Genomic DNA, 5449 nt, shown 5'->3' with positions numbered 1-5449 from the left:
GGTAGAGTGCTAGCCTTGAGCTGAAGGATAGCACCCAGGCCCAGAGTTCAGGCCCCACGACCGGACCCCCCCCAAAAAAAATTAAAAAAAATAAAAAATAAATATTTTTTTCTTTTTGTATAAATTAATTTGAAAAGCATCTCTCTTTCTTTACTGACTTTATCATCCTTCTAATCATTAGAATTCATTTAAGTACTCAAAATAGTTGTCTGATATCAGAATGTCAGAACAGAAAAAAGACCTATGGTTTTATGCGTCTTGAAATGATGTTATAAACACCTAGGATTTTTAAAAAATGAGTCTGAAGTCATGTCTCTGCCACTGTATAAATGGAGGCACATTTATAATTCCCGAGCCTCCAATTCATCAATTGTGACATGGGGGCTTGCTTTAACAATGCACTTTTCTTTTGGGGTGCCAAGCACTGAACCCTGGGCTCTCCCACATGCTAAGCAAGTGTTCTACCTCTGAGATCCAGCCCCTTGCCAGGCACGGACTTACATCTTGAGAAGTTCAATGCTAGGATTGATGTCCTTTCCATATAGCAAATGTGCAAGGATGATTTTCAGTCATGGTGGGCTCTCGACCCAACTCCCAGGCCTAAACTAGGTCACCAGCTGGGTGCTGGTGGCATGTGCCTGTAATCCTAGCCATTGGGGAGGAAGGACTGAGGTTCAAGACAGGCTTGGGCAGAAAAGTACAAAAGACCTCCTTGTCAGGGGAGAGCGGTGTGTGTGGACATACACCTGTTACTCTAGCTCGGATGAGAAGGCTAGTTGATGGATACCCAGGCAAGCACTGGGTAGGAAGTGAGACCCCATTTTAAATATGACCAGCTGAAAATGGCTGAAAGTATGGCCCAGAAGCCCTTAATTTCAAACTCCAGTACTACATGCCCCCCCCAAAGGAGGTCATATAAATAATGTTGAATCAATTTATTCAGCCTTGCCCTGAAGACATGTGGTTCTTTCATTTACTAATATGCAAAACCTTTGAACACTTCCTGCAGAGAGCATAGGAGCCCGAACTCAAAAGTCAAATTGGAGCTATACACAATTCTTTCTCAACAGGAAGTGTCCTCTGGTACTTTTCTGCTAGCTTTTTCTTGTCACGTGACATTTCTACACCCATTTAAAAAAAATCATCTCTGTTTGTTTATCGACAACCACAGCTTTCAGACCTTCACGAAACTCAAATAATGTTTTATTGGGCTGTGTGTTTTGAGGTAGGAGACAGGTGGGTTTAGAGTAATCCTGAGTTGTTGATTGTGATAGATCATATTTTCCAGGTGCTTCTGTAGTCCAGAGTCTAACATGAAACAGAAAAATAGGAATTGTCTATCGATATGAGATGGAGCATGAGTTTGGTGCCTTCTCATTTTCCCATGTACTTTGCCCCATTCATATAAGAAGATATAGCTGCTCTTATCACTTAGCCTGCCAGCTTTGGAAAGGGTCTTGCAGTTCTTTGTGAGTGCACACCAAATCGTCTGGGAAACTTGTTCCAACAATATCCCCAGGTGGTTCGAGTGCACTGTACAGTCTAACCAGCAAGCATAGTAAAAACTTTCCTGTTTTATTTTTTCAGTGATGGAGATCAAACCTTTGACCTTGAACATGCTGGGGAAGCAAATTGTCTCTGAGCTACATCCTCAGCTCTTGTTCTTTCTTTCTTTCTTTTTTTTTTTGGTCAGTCATGGGGCCTGAACTCAGGGCCTGGGAGCTGTCCCTCAGCTCTTCAGCTCAAGGCTATCACCCTACAGTTGAGCCACAGCACCACTTCCACCTTTTTCTGCTTATGTGGTGCTGAGGAATCGAACCCAGGGCCTCATGCATGCAAGGCAAGCACTCTACCACTGAGCCACCTTCCCAGCCTACCAGCTGTTTTTTTTTGTTTTATTTTTTATTGTTATTATAAAGCTAATGCACAGAGGGGTTACAGTTACATAAGTCAGTTAATGAGTACATTTCTTTTTGGACAATGTCACCCTTTCTTTTGTTCTTTTCCAAATTTTTTCCCTCCTGCGTTTTTGGAATGGAATCTCATATAGTTTAGAACACACAATCCTCCCACCTTAGCCTCCTCTTGTGTGCTGGGATTACAGGTGTGCACCACAATGGCCAGCAAGAGTTTATCTTCACATTTTCAGAGCAGTCGGTGAAGAAGGACTAGATTTTTGCTGTCACACTGGAAAAGGACAAAGTACGAGCCTGAGGAACACTCACATCCTGAGCTGTCTGTAGATAGGATTCTTGGCCTCCAGAAGTAGCTAACTGCCAACTAAAGGTTGAGTTGAGGCATAGACTGAACTCTACTTGGCAAAAGATGGCTTCAAGTAGGAAATGTGCTTTGGCTGTCTGTGGCCTGTCTCAGCAGCAAAATCCTGTAATTCCACATTGTTTGCTACAGAATCACTGCGAAGGGTTAGTAAGAGGCTTCCCTCAGCATGTGTCTCTAAGTCTTAGGTAAATTCCTCAAGTTCTTTCATAGTATTCTGAAGGTTTCTTTTTTTAATCCGTTCTGTTGTTTTTCTGCTTCGAGTTTCTGAGTGAAATATGTGCTTCAACTTTACAAGTGGCCACGTGGTCATCTCTTGCACTCAGTTTTGTTGTTATTGTTGTTGTTGTTGGCATACTGTTGCATTGACAAGGGAGAAAAGGCTTTGCTTTCCTATGTGAAAAAAATTTCATTTGGGAAAATAGGGTAATAATAGTTGCATATTGTAATGCTCAGTGAACTTGCTTCCTGTTTGTTTGTTTTTTTTTCCCAATCCTCCTTCATCTAACACATACCATCCTCTCCATAAGGAAGCAGCTGGAGACAATGGGCTTCAGGATTTGAACTCAAGAACTCATTGGCACTCAACCACTAGAGCCACACCCCCAGCCTGTGGAGCAGAGGCCTTGAGCCTTTCATCAGAGTGAAACCCTCCTACCACAGTGGCTATATCAAGATCTTTCTGCTTGATACTTGGTGCCAACAGCCTACTTTCCTGTCATGCCAACTGCAAACAGGCTTTACTGACAGAGCACAATTTTATACCAACCATTACAGGAACAGGAAAATCCCCACCAGCGTTTTCTTCCAGTCACTATTAGAAAAGGGTGAGTCACAGAGAGTGTAGACTTTCTTTCTCAGGCTGGTGGCCCTCTTCTGCTTCCCCGTTTGCTTGTTTTCCCTGGTTAAAAAGTGGCGATTGCATCTGACACAGGATTTGCAACTCCTTTCATTGTTGGAGTCAGGTTTCTGGTCATGGCTGGCAGTGGTTTCTTCCTCCACACCCAGTGAGATCATCAGGGGAGACTCGGGCAGATTTCTACCTGTTCCTGGTTCTAGTCAGTGATTAACTTTTGCAGATCACTTTTCTACTCTGTGTGTGTGTGTGAGAAAGAGAGAGAGAGAGAGAGACAGAGAGAGAGAGAGAGAGAGAGTACTTAATTCAACTGATGGAACTCTGAATCAGTCGTAAAGAGTAAGTTTCTCAGCCAGTTGTCACTGGCTCAGGCCTGTAATCCAAAAAGTTACTCAGGAGGCTGAGATCTGAGGATTATGGTTTGAAGCCAGTCTATGTATAAAAGTAAGACACTTACCTCCAATTAAACATCAAAAAAAGCAAAAAGTAGAGCTGTACCTCAAGTGGTAGAGTGCTAGCCTTGAGCGAAAAACATTCCAGGCCTTGAGTGTAAGCTCCTGGACCTGAACATGCAGGGAGGCAGGTAGGCAGGTAGACACACACACACACACACACACACACACACACACACACACACACACACACACACACACAGAGGCAGAGGAAAAGGAAGAGGAAGAGGAAGAGGCAGGAGAAGAAGAAAGAAGAGGAAGAAGAACAACAAGAAGATGATGATTCTCTTCTCTCCATAATCTATCAATTAACAGAAAAGGGAAAGGGAGAGATTTTTCTTGAGACACTTTGCTGTGGTCCCCCAAGGCGGAACAAACTGTTTTCCATGCTCTCCCTTAGCCTGAGGCCAATTCACTGGCCATCTTATTAGGATCAGCCATCAGTCTCACTTAGAGCTGTATTTTCAGCACACTTTTCAGAGAAAGAGCCTCAGGTAACATCCCTACCATTTCCTCTTGAGAAGTTTACTTTATTTTCTTATTTGTATTTGTATTTTCATTTGGCCAGTCCTGGGACTTGAACTCAGGGCCTGAGCACTGTCTCCAAGCTTCTTTTGCTCAAGGCTAGCACTCTACCACTTGAGCCACAGCACCACTTCAGGCTTTTTCTGTGTATGTGGCGCTGAGGAATCAAACCCAGGGATTCATGCATGCTAGACAAGCACTCTATCACTAAGCCACCTTCCCAGCCCCCTTATTTTTAATTTTTTTTTTGGTTGTGGGGTTTGAACTCAGGGCCTGGGTGCTGAGCTCTTTTGCTCTAGGCTAGCACTCTACCACTTTGAGCCACAGCTCTACTTCTGGTTTTTGTGGGATCAATTGGAGGGATGAGTCTCATGGACCTTTCTGCCTGGGCTGGCTTTGAACTGTGATCCTTAGATCTCAGGCTCCTGAGTAGCTATGGTAGGCAGATCTAGTCTGAGTGCACACGGGCTTGTGAGACAGCAGGTATAGTGCAAACTTGCATGACGCAGATTTCACAGAGGTGTTTGATGATCATGCACAGCAGTATTTCCCTCATTCTCTCCTGAAATTGTCAGTTCCTTGTTTCAACTGACTACATAGGCTTTAAAAGGACATCTCCATCTCTCAACCCACGTTGCAAAAACTGTTCTCCCTGGTCAAAACAGGGCTTCCTCTGAGTTTCTCTCTTTCTTTAAGTAAAGCATTTTCCTTGGCTCTGTGGCTCAGAATTATATTTGTTATTACTGAAAAGCTTGCCAGAGTTTAGTAGGTTTAATTTCTGAACCAGAAGGATTGTATTTCTGGCTTATGGGAATTCCATCCAAGTGAGTACTTATATCTCTTATTCAAGTAAGAAATGATTGAAAGTAAGAATTTATTACACAAGTCAGTCTTCTTTGCATATATTAGTGAACTACTACTACTACTAAAATATGGGGGAAAGATAAAGCAAAAGGTAAGGTCACAAAAATAACAGAAATTTTCAAACTTTAAATGACAGTATTAAAGCTGAATTCTAATTGTTATTTATTACCTCTTTACCTATACTATTCCTTAAATGGACCAGGTAGACAACACATTTATGTAAACAGATATTGGTGATTTTAGTACCCTGGTCAGCTATGTCAGAAACCTATTTTTTTTATTACTATCTTAGCATACATAGATTTGTTGTATCCTGTACTATTCTAAAAATCCTGCAGTTCTGAATAGCTAGTGTGTATACAAAATATCAATTTCAAGGGCTGGGAAGGTGGCTCAGTGGTAGAGCACTTGCCTTGCATGCTCAAGGCCCTGGGTTCGATTCCTCAGCACCACATAAGAAAAAAGCCAGAAGTGG

The sequence above is a fragment of the Dipodomys ordii genome, unplaced genomic scaffold (genome assembly GCF_000151885.1).
Source record: "Dipodomys ordii isolate 6190 unplaced genomic scaffold, Dord_2.0 Scaffold44, whole genome shotgun sequence".
Taxonomy (NCBI): domain Eukaryota; kingdom Metazoa; phylum Chordata; class Mammalia; order Rodentia; family Heteromyidae; genus Dipodomys; species Dipodomys ordii.
The sequence above is the reverse complement of the archived record's forward strand: the minus strand, read 5'-3'. Positions refer to the sequence as shown.